The following is a 10,145-nucleotide window of genomic DNA, read 5'->3' on the forward strand; positions in this document are numbered from 1 at the left end:
CTTTTTTCTTTTTCTTTAAATCAGATAATACACAAGGTAAACAATGCTTTCAATTCGGCCCTTTCCAATGAGCCATTTCCACAAGAAACTGCCCTGCCAGCTCTTGCCTGACTTTAGGATAGGTGAAGCTTAAATCCTTGTAAGACCTCTTCTGAGAGGATGGCATTCTGCAGTAGACAGGCTTAGGAGAAAAGTATTTTCATAAATTCTTCCAGGTTCTCATTCTATCAGAGACCTTTCCAAGGGGAAAGAGCTTTAACATTCAAAGGTAACTTTACAAAGCATCTTCCAGAAACAGCCTTTTTTCCCTCTTATGCGAGAGGTATTCCAGTTAGAAAAAGCAGTTCCAGAAAGACTGTGAAAGAAGAACAAATACAACTTAGAGTAGAAGGTATTACATTTGTTTCCAAAATAAACCCCACACTACTGGCTTAAATTTTAACTTCATTCATTTAAAGCAGCTAGGGGAAAGCATGAGAATGCTGACAGTTGTAAATTCTTGTAGGTACATGATGAGTCAAACATCCAGCACCACCACCTAAACAGGAAGTAGAAAACTTCACAGAAAAGTAGAAGTTGTATTGGAAAGACTTTATAGTGCATTCCCATCCCTTAATACACCTGCTAGCTGTCCTAATTCTGGTTCACATTATGCTAAATCCCTTCATTAATACAGTATACAGCTTTAAAATCATACTCACAGTTGCCCTAACATGTTGGCTCCTTCCTACAGCTGCTTTTCTTTGAATTGACCCTACAGAATTAGAAGGTCGTAGAATCTATCTCATTAAGGTAACTCCTGTAAGGATAGGTAGTAGTTTTTGCTAATTAGCAGAGAGAACAACTCTGACCCAAGATTCAAACACAGCACAGTTGTTGCCAACAGGTAACCACTTACCTTCCAAGGCAACATTCGGTACTTCAGCAACAAACAAAGGCGTGCTGTTTAAGTGTGCAACTTCGGGCAAACTCGTGATTACAAAAGGGCTACCGGTTTCTGCACTGGTCAACTGGAGGACAACAGAAAACGTACGTATTTGAACACAGGGCCCTTGCTGATACAGGCCTAAATAATAGTTAAAAGTTTCAACAGGAATAGTGATGGAAATTTGCCAAGGTAACGTATATGCAAAACCTCCTTCCACAGTGTGGCAGAGATGTCCTTCTCAAAGCCAAGAATCTAGACATGCTCATGAATAAATTTAATAGCCAAAGACTACTGCCTTTCTCAGCAGAGTCTGTTTTCTTCTTTACTTGCCCTCCTCAGTCCTCACACCAACTCCAATGCTGGGCTTAGATCTCAGGGGCAAAGCTCCAGATCTCTGCTTCAAAGCATCCAATATTATATTCCCATAGCAAGGGAATTCATTAAATGTTCATTAAAACAGCTCTAAGGACCACTGCATCATTAGCAGCTGAAGCAAAGCATTTTGAAATTCACAAAGAAAAGTCAGACAGATCAGCCTGACAGTTTCAAAACCCACTAGTCTTGCCTGAAAAAAAAAAATCTCACCCATTTCCGCAGCATTTCAATAAGCAGTAACCTCAGCCTTTCAAAAGCTGAACCAATGCACAGGAATTCCTTCTGTGTCTTTACAGATAGCAAGTCCAAGAATGCTACCAATCACCCGAAATTTAGCCAAACATGATTAATGAAACGCTTGTTAATTTTAAGGCTTGTTCATAAGCTTATGGAAAGCAAAACAGTAACGTGAACACTACTACTTTCTGGAAACGTGATTCTGCATCTACTCAGAGAAGGGGAACCAAGATAACAGCTGCCTGGAGAAAGGGCCTGACCTTCCTCCCCAGACCAGCCAATCTCTGGAGGAAGAGCACAGAGTGAAAACAACTTAGCACAAGGCAGAACTCTCCAGATGCAATTCTGAGACAGGAAACTTCTCCCTCAAGAGCAACAGAAGGTGAAGCTTCACATCAGATAACTACTTGCCAGAAGCTAGTATAAAAAATGAAGTTCCATGCCAAGACCCACAAAGACATCTCTAGCAGGTATCCAAGTAACCTCTCCCTTTCCCCAAGTTCAGGAAGGCAAGCAGGGCACTACCAATATTGTACTTAACTGAAAGGCACATCCAGGTCCATATCTCTGTCTGCCTACCAGGTGAGACATTTTCAAAACCTTATTAACTCTAGTTCCTAGCTGGGAAAATAGAAAGAATGATTTACATAAATAATGTGCAAGTCAGATACAGAACTGGGACCAAAACCAGTGTTTCGATGGCAGACACTGTCTACTATGTCAGTCAAAATACAAGCACTTAAGTGCATGTTACTTTCCAACTAAACTAAAACGTGACAATATAAAATCAAGCTTCAACATCTCAGAAACCTCGAGCAGCGTTAAGGCTTGACTATAAATGGTGAGCTCTATTTACATGTAACAGTCTGGTCCCCAATTCGCGAGTTCACTAGGTGATCTGATATTCTCACGTCAAAACATCCAGTATCTCTTACTACTTGTATTAAAACGCAAATAAGAGCTTTTTAAAAATCTTACAGCATAGCAACCTCAAGATACCTTAATTCTAAATATCAAAGCACACTAAGGATCCCTAGGCCTTCACGGAACACTGTACCATTTACTTGCTAAAACACATTAGCTACACTGTCCTGCCTTCAAAAACTAGTGCCTTGCCCAGAAATTTCTTGCTCTTTACCACAACACAAGCACCCTAGCTAGGCTCTTTTTCTCTTCCCCATCCACTGCTTACGCTCTCCCCGCACAAGCACCACTACTCCCACATCTTGTCTGAACCCAAGGCTTCCCCTCGCACCCACCCACCCACCCACACTCCCTGGTTGTCCACGTCAAACCACACCCCTTGCCCTAAGCCTTGCCATGCCCCAAGGCTGGAGAAAACATTGCCTTTGCATAACAGAAAACCCAGCAAACAGTCAAACTTGCAGGAGATTCTCCACGGTACTTCCCCAGCCCAGTCAACCTTGCTAGCATGCAGAATGAATATAGCACTGGGCCAAGTGCTGCATTAAGGGGACTAGCCTGTTTCTGAGACCCAACGTAGTAGTTCAGCCTGGCACTCAAGTACTTGGACTGATTAGTTATCTTTAACTGTGCTACACTTCACAGGCCAAGGGATAGCAATTTCAGTGTTTGTAATGCAAAACTTAACTGTAAAGGTATGTCCAGTTACTGTTACTATCATAGCAGGTACAGAAATATTTCCAGGACTACACTGTGCGATTACAAAGCTCTCAAAATTCTGGGCCAGATAATCAAATTTGAATTCATTTTCAAAGAAGGAGCTTCTTGGAAAAGTAAAAATTGAACATGCTGCTTTTTTTCTGAATTTCTCTTCTAATCCAAGTGAGCGTCTCTGCTCTGGTAAGAACATTGAGCGGTAGAATTCATCACCGTAATTAAGTTTGTAGAACAGGTTACGGAAGGGTCCTATCACTACCTTCTTCTGACAATTTGGTGGCGCCCTGCTCAAACTGCTGACAATAGTAACATAATCCTGTATGTATTCGTTATGTTCCTACAATCAACCCACTAAGATTTGTGTCTTGACCAGTAGTATTACTACCTGAGTAATTAATACAGCTTGAAAATAATCTATTTTCTGATCAGCTAAAAACAGTTCCAGAGCCATCATTCTCCAGGAATATCTCTCAATTATAAAAAAATCAAACTTACCCACTCACCACTTAATAAAAATAACATAATTCATTTTTACAAAACTTCATTTGTAGAAACTGTTTTATGTTATTTTAAAAATAGACACTTGAAATGTCTAAAAAAGCAGCTTAACTTTTCACAGTTGAGCTAAGCAGGTAGCTTAGCTTGTACACATCATGTCTGGCTGTTCCAGACCTCTCCTTCCCATCACCATGCCTCCTCTAGCCTCCCGAACATTTTCATGAGGCAACTCACTCTCAAAACTTCCTGCTAGAGCCCAAGTCTCTGACACCAGAGCTTTGCTCATGTTATCACTGGGCCCAATCATTTAGAACACTCTCTATAACTGGGACTTGTTTTCAAGACAAATACCTATTTTCCTAATTGTGGCTACCACACAGACATGTCAGTAAATGTGCTGCTTATAAAAAACAAAAATATTCTGGCACTGAATTCTCAAAGCTCTCTGTTTCAGAAGCTTCCAAACCCAGAATATATATGAAAGGGGAAGGAAGACAGGTACGAGAACTCTGAAACAGAGGTAGCTGTTATTAGCAAAATACAGAGACCTATATTCAGATTTCTACAGCTTTTCATATTATCAAAAGAAAAAAATTAGCAGCATCAAAGCCCTTAACAGCTATCCTAAAGTTATTTAGAAACTAAAGTTGCTTAAATAACTTTTCCTTTTAAACATAATTGAAAGGCTAATTTAAACAATGCAAGTATGCATGATTTTTTTAGAGGCATTTCAAAGCAAGCAGATTAGACCTACCATACATGGTCAAAGCATCCACCCTTCTACTCCAGCATCCATTCCAGAGAGGAAACGAGAGCAGGTGCCTCCGAAAAACTCCCCCAATTGGCCAAACTTTCAGGTTAAGCTGGCACAAATTTCATCCCAGTGAACCAGCTTCTGACAAAGTCCTATACAGCAACTCAGAGCACATGTACCTCTGATACCCCGAAACATTTCGCCCTGAGTGAAAACATGCAAAATATCTAAACAGCAGCTGACTGACGGTTGTATGATTGCCCATTTATCAGCCCAACTTTTTTTTTTTTTAAACTATGTCTACACAAAGCAGAGTCAAATCCCACATGCAACTTGGGCAATACAGAGAATCCATGCTACTGTTTCAAAAGCATTTTTATTCTACCGCAAGAAGTGAACTATACCACCACCATAGGCCTTTCCTTCATCTAAAGCATTACTCAGGGAGTTGAAGTGCTGCTATGATCTTAAAGATTCGCCTCAAAATCTCATCACGCAAAGGCTTTATATTTTTATGTTTCTACACTGTTCCAATTTCAGTTTATTAGTCTGCAGTAATAAAATGACTAATTCCTTAGTCCTATGGTGACATAAAACTGGTACAGAACATTTGGCTACGTATGGATATTTGTTAGCCTGTCTCCACAGTATCTTCATGCACTAGATCTCCATCTCCTACATGGAGAAACTGAATCACAAAGTACCCAGTCCCTTGACTTTTAGGCATATATCACTCCAGGGCTCACACTGTGAAGGCTGTGCCATACTGAAAAGCCCAAGGGCAAGTCCATCTTTAAAACAAAACAAAACAAAAAAATAGAGTGTGTGTGTAAGGAAGAGAGAGAGACAAAACGGAGAAAGGCAGGAGCAAGAAGATAAAAACAGAAAGGACACAATACGCCATGCCTGAATTGTGCTCAACATCCCAGTCATTGCAATACCTCCAAAATAATGAGGATTATTAATAAAATGCTGAGATATCTGACCTGCTTTCACTCACCGTAAGACAGTATGTGAACTGATTTATTCTGGCTACAGGCAAAGTGCAGTATTGCTCCTTAAAAGCTAGCTGATTAACTGCCTGCTCTCAAACAAACCTCACACATACCAGTCCCTGAGTTCAGGCTAAACCAAACTTCTTTTCCCCCAACTCCCTGATCAGCTTACCATTAAACATCTACTGTTGTCTGGCTTGGACAGAACAGAAGGCAAAATGCACTAACAGAAATAAAACAGAAAACACAGCAAAGAAAAAACAAACAGAAGGACACAAAGAGTAGCAGTGATGTTACGGCCTAGCATGAAAAGACACGGGTGACTGGTAATCCAGGTACCACAGCAGCTCCAAACAAAGATTAATAATCTGCTGCAGTACCTGGATTTCCTCACTCACTGTAGGAAAGTACGTGACAAAAAGCTCTCTGCACTACGTTTCTATATTTATACAGGTTTTTCTGTAAAAAATTTTAACAGAAATACTTTTTAGAGGAGCTTAGAGAAAAGGAAAGGGGCAGGCCGGGAGGGGAGCAGCGAGGGTGGGAGGACGGGGCCGAGGAGGGCTGCCGAAAGCCTCGGGGGAGCTCCCAAAACACCTGTCCGCAGAAGGCAACTCGGCCACCTACGCGACCGCTCCCGGGCAGCCGCTGCCGCTCAGCAACAGGTCGCGAGTGCGCCGCGGCTCCTCCGGACAACGCAACAACGCGGCAGCTTCCCGGCTCGCCCCGCCGCCCCTTCCGTCCCCTCGGGCAGCGCCGCCGCCGGCACCTGGGCAGCGCGCCGCGGGCAGGCGGCCGCCCGCGCCGCCACCAGCTTTCCGGAGCGGCCCGGCGCCACGGCCCGGCCCGGCCGAGCTCGCCCCACCGCCAGCGGCGCCCTCCCCACGGCAGCCCGCGGGCGCGGCGGGCCCGGCCCCGGCCCCGCGGGAGGCCGCGGCCGCGCAGGGCGCCACAAAGGGCGGAAGGAGCGGCGGCGCGGCCGGCAGGTGGGAGCGGGCCGCCGCCGCGGGCACTCACCGGGCTGGCGGCAGCGCCTGCCGCCTCCGCAGACGGCCCGGCGGCGGCAAGAGGGGCGGCGAGGTGGACGGGGCGCGGCCGCCACACGGCGCCTCCTGCAATGGCGGCGGCGGGACCCACCGAGGCGGCGGCGGCAGGAGCCGGAGGGGGAAGCGGAACCGCCTCGCGCGGCCACAGCCCGCGAGGGCGGGCAGGGGCGGGGCGCCGCCGCGCGCCGACTCCAACTCCCGGCAGGCCGCGCGGCGGCGCCGGAAGCGGCGGCGCGCGGGGCCTCACGGGACGCGCGGGGCCTCACGGGACACGTAGTCCGGGGAAGCCGCGCCGGCGGCTCCTGACGCGGGTACACGGAAAGCGGATCGACGCTGCTCCCGTGACGTCACCGTGAGGCGCGCGGCAGCCCCTGCACGTCCCCACAGCTGAGCAAAACGCAGCGGCCTCGGCAGAAACGTCCTTCTGGGGCAGCCGCTGCCCCTGGAAGGGGGATCCGAGAGCAGCAGGTGGCCGGTCACGCTTTGCGTTCCTCAGCCACATCCTTCCTCTCGCCTTAAGCTCCTTGCAGTACCTTGTTTTTTTAGCAGTATAGCCGATGACAAATTAACCATTCTCTCACCGATTTCGGATAATCCGCCCGTTTCCAATTCCAGGAGTCCACGCAGCTCGGGGGTTCAACGTTATCGCTGGAAGGACCATACGGGAAGTACAGGAGCTGAACCGCAGTCACCACCAACATTACCACTTCCTATCGTTCGTGACCTGAACCACCTCTTGTGTAGCTGCTCTGGTGTCCAGGAACCAAGAGATGTAGTAGCAAGCACAGCTGAGAAAGCAGCATACTCACCCTCGAGACTTCTACTCCCCCCAAATTCCTATGGCATGTTTAATCTTCCAGCTGACTTCCCCAAACATCCATCTGCCCTGCAGCTCTGACCTTACCTCCTCCTCCAACCCACGCTTGAAGCAACATACGATTTTTCCTTCGGAAGGAAAAGGATCCATGCCAGGCAGCTCCTCTCCACGAGCAGTCTGGGCAAAGCAGCAGGCTTCCATTACAGCCTCCTAGCTGCCCACACGTCCAGGGACAAACAGTGCAAAACAGCCTTTCCAGCTTCTGCTGCTTTCAGCCCACCTTTGCTGGCCATCTTCTCCGTTATGCTCCACAGGATTAATGCAGAGTGAACGATCAGAGGAAACGTGCCCCCGCAGACCCGCAGTACTTCCACTGCATTCTCCCAGGAGCAGTACGCTGCAGCGACCCTGCTGTGGCCATGGTAGACTGTTCTGGTCTGCTTCCCACTGCAGACAAGGCCATAGTCTCCACTTCTCTGCCTGCTGCTTTATCACTCTCCCTCCTTAGATTCAACTCCCTATCCATCCCTTTCAGCACCAAAGTTTTGCTAATTCATCTCCACAGTTACCAACCTCTCAAGAAAACAGCAGGTTTCTAAACTTTCTTCATACATCCCTCACCTCCACTCTCCTTCCCTACAAACTGACTTTATTTCTTTCCAGTTCAGCTCCTGCCCCAAAGCCTTTTCACATCTCTTACCTCCCATTCTGTTTTCTCCCCAGACATGTCTTTTTAAAACAAACCAGGGGAGTATTTTTAATTATACACATTCACCTGCAATTCAGAAAGAGCCTCTGATTTTACACCCATAACTAACATGGCCTTTGCCCCCCCCCCCCAAACCCTCCTTTCTTTCATTGCTTTAATTCAATCCTTATACTCATCAATAATGGATATGTTTGTGTCTGACTCCTGTATCTACGTTGTCTTGCTAACAATTCAAACTAGTGTGCGGTCCCCTCAATCCTGTCTCAAACTGCCAGAATTTCTTAACAGGGAATTGGTTGCATTATGGCTCCTCTGCATCTGCCAATGACCCCTTGCTATGACTGACACCAGGGCATGCCTGATAAATGCAATGCTTGCTTAATGGCAGTAGGTGCTGGTAAAGGACAGAAAGTTTCACTTGGAGCCCAAATTCCATAATTCCTAACATTACAATGGTTATCGTACCTAGCTACAGCTTTTAGAGAAGAACCTGCCTACTGTTTTTTTTTTTTTTAAACACAACTGCTATGAATTTAAAAACAAAGTCATTGCTATTCACCACAGCAAAAAACATACACTGAGAAATTCTGTGATTTCTCTCATATTTTACATCAGTGAAAATCCATACTAGCCAGGCTCAGTCTAGAAGCTGATTGGTGGATCTTGATGCATGTTACATACACTTAGTAAGCCAGGTGCCCTCCAAACTTATTAGTGCCCTGAAGTTTCCCCCAGTAGCAGACACTTTTAAACTGCTCTGATGTCAGCTATTTGTTTCATACCGATTGTGCTAAGACCCTGTAATTCAAGCCCCTCCTGCCTCAGTTTCCTTCTACTATAGCTTGCCACCAACATGGGTTTCCATTCTCACATCACCTGTACTGATTTCTAAAGCAGCCACTCTTCATATTTTGCCATAGCAATATTTTACTCATTTGTCACAAGGAATTTCCTTTTCCTCGACTAGGATATTAGGTAGCTTGTTTTACCTAAGTAATTCAAACTGATTTTCAATTGATACTATCCAACATTAAAGAAACTGTGAGCTTTCAGAAGCAAAAAGATCTGCCAGAGATGAATGTCCATCTGGGATGTTGCTGGCACAAGGGTCAGACTGCAACACAGAATTATGCTACCTGCAAATGAGGGAGAACAAGAACAAACTCAATGTCGGGAATAAAAACAAAAAACCTACACAGAGAAAAACAAAAAACCCACCCAGAGACAAGTATTACAATACTGATTCACAGCCTATCTTGTCACAGTCCTGCTGCACTGATACGGTTAAATTTGTCACCAAATCTCTCTGCAATTGTTCTCTTTTCATTTCTCCCTTCCCCCAAACAGATGCAGAAGAGTCATGCACTGAGGTAGTGGATGAAGTCCTGGCGCAGCCATCATCATTCAGCTCAGCCAAGGGAAAACAAGAGCCCAGTGTCAGAGCATTTGCCAACCTGTCGTGGGGAAAGTCACAAGACGAGCTTTCTATTGAATTCCAGCAGAAGCAGAGGAAGGATATCCAGGGGATGCTGAGGCTACTGCTAGACAATGATCAAAAGCTGATTCTGCTGATGAAGACGTCTAGGCCTCAAGAGGAGGACAGAATTCAAAAGCCAGAATTTTCATTCACCTCCCCCTGCCCGAAATCACCTGCTTTTAATAATTCTGAGTTTCTAGGGAATAAAATCTGTTTTCTCCACAGTCCTTGTGGGATGCTTTAAGCTCACAACGCCACCTACTGACAACAACCAAGCCCTTCTGCCAACCTAGAGCAGCTCAGTTTTCCACTAATGAAGTAATTTCCTCTCCATTTCCTTGTATTTATCAACTGTTCTGATGACTGAATGCAAGTCTTCTAAATATTTGCTTCTAGTTAGTATCTCTTCACTAGCTCTCATCTTCTAAGGATTATTTGTCCAGATTTGGATGTGGGGTGAAACTTCTTTCCAATTTTCAAAGTCTTCTTTCAAATCTGACTGATTTGACCAAGTTGTGAAACCTCCCAGTCATTAAATTAAAAAGGGGGGGAAGGGAGGGAAAGTATGTGTGTGGGGGGGTATTATTTAAGTCTTCTGCTGTCCTAAGTAAGCACAGACTGTCTCTTCACAAACTCACAGATAGTCAAGCTGAACTGTGTAAACAAGC

The 10,145-nt window shown here is 45.6% G+C and overlaps 1 protein-coding gene across 2 annotated transcripts in view; it reads right to left on the reverse strand.

Annotated features, from left to right (window-relative positions):
- Positions 1–6,674, reverse strand: part of PAK2 (p21 (RAC1) activated kinase 2) — a 49,608-nt gene extending 42,934 nt beyond the window's left edge. Inside the window, exon 1 of one of the 2 annotated variants that reach the window (XM_064517156.1) lies at positions 6,566–6,674. The gene's annotated coding sequence lies outside the window, so the exon portion shown is untranslated. Of the gene's footprint in view, positions 1–6,445 lie in introns of both variants that reach the window. The other variant, XM_064517155.1, reaches the window with a different exon arrangement.
- Between the last annotated feature and the right edge of the window lie 3,471 nt (positions 6,675–10,145).

This window comes from Dromaius novaehollandiae, chromosome 9 (genome assembly GCF_036370855.1).
Source record: "Dromaius novaehollandiae isolate bDroNov1 chromosome 9, bDroNov1.hap1, whole genome shotgun sequence".
In the NCBI taxonomy this organism is placed as follows: domain Eukaryota; kingdom Metazoa; phylum Chordata; class Aves; order Casuariiformes; family Dromaiidae; genus Dromaius; species Dromaius novaehollandiae.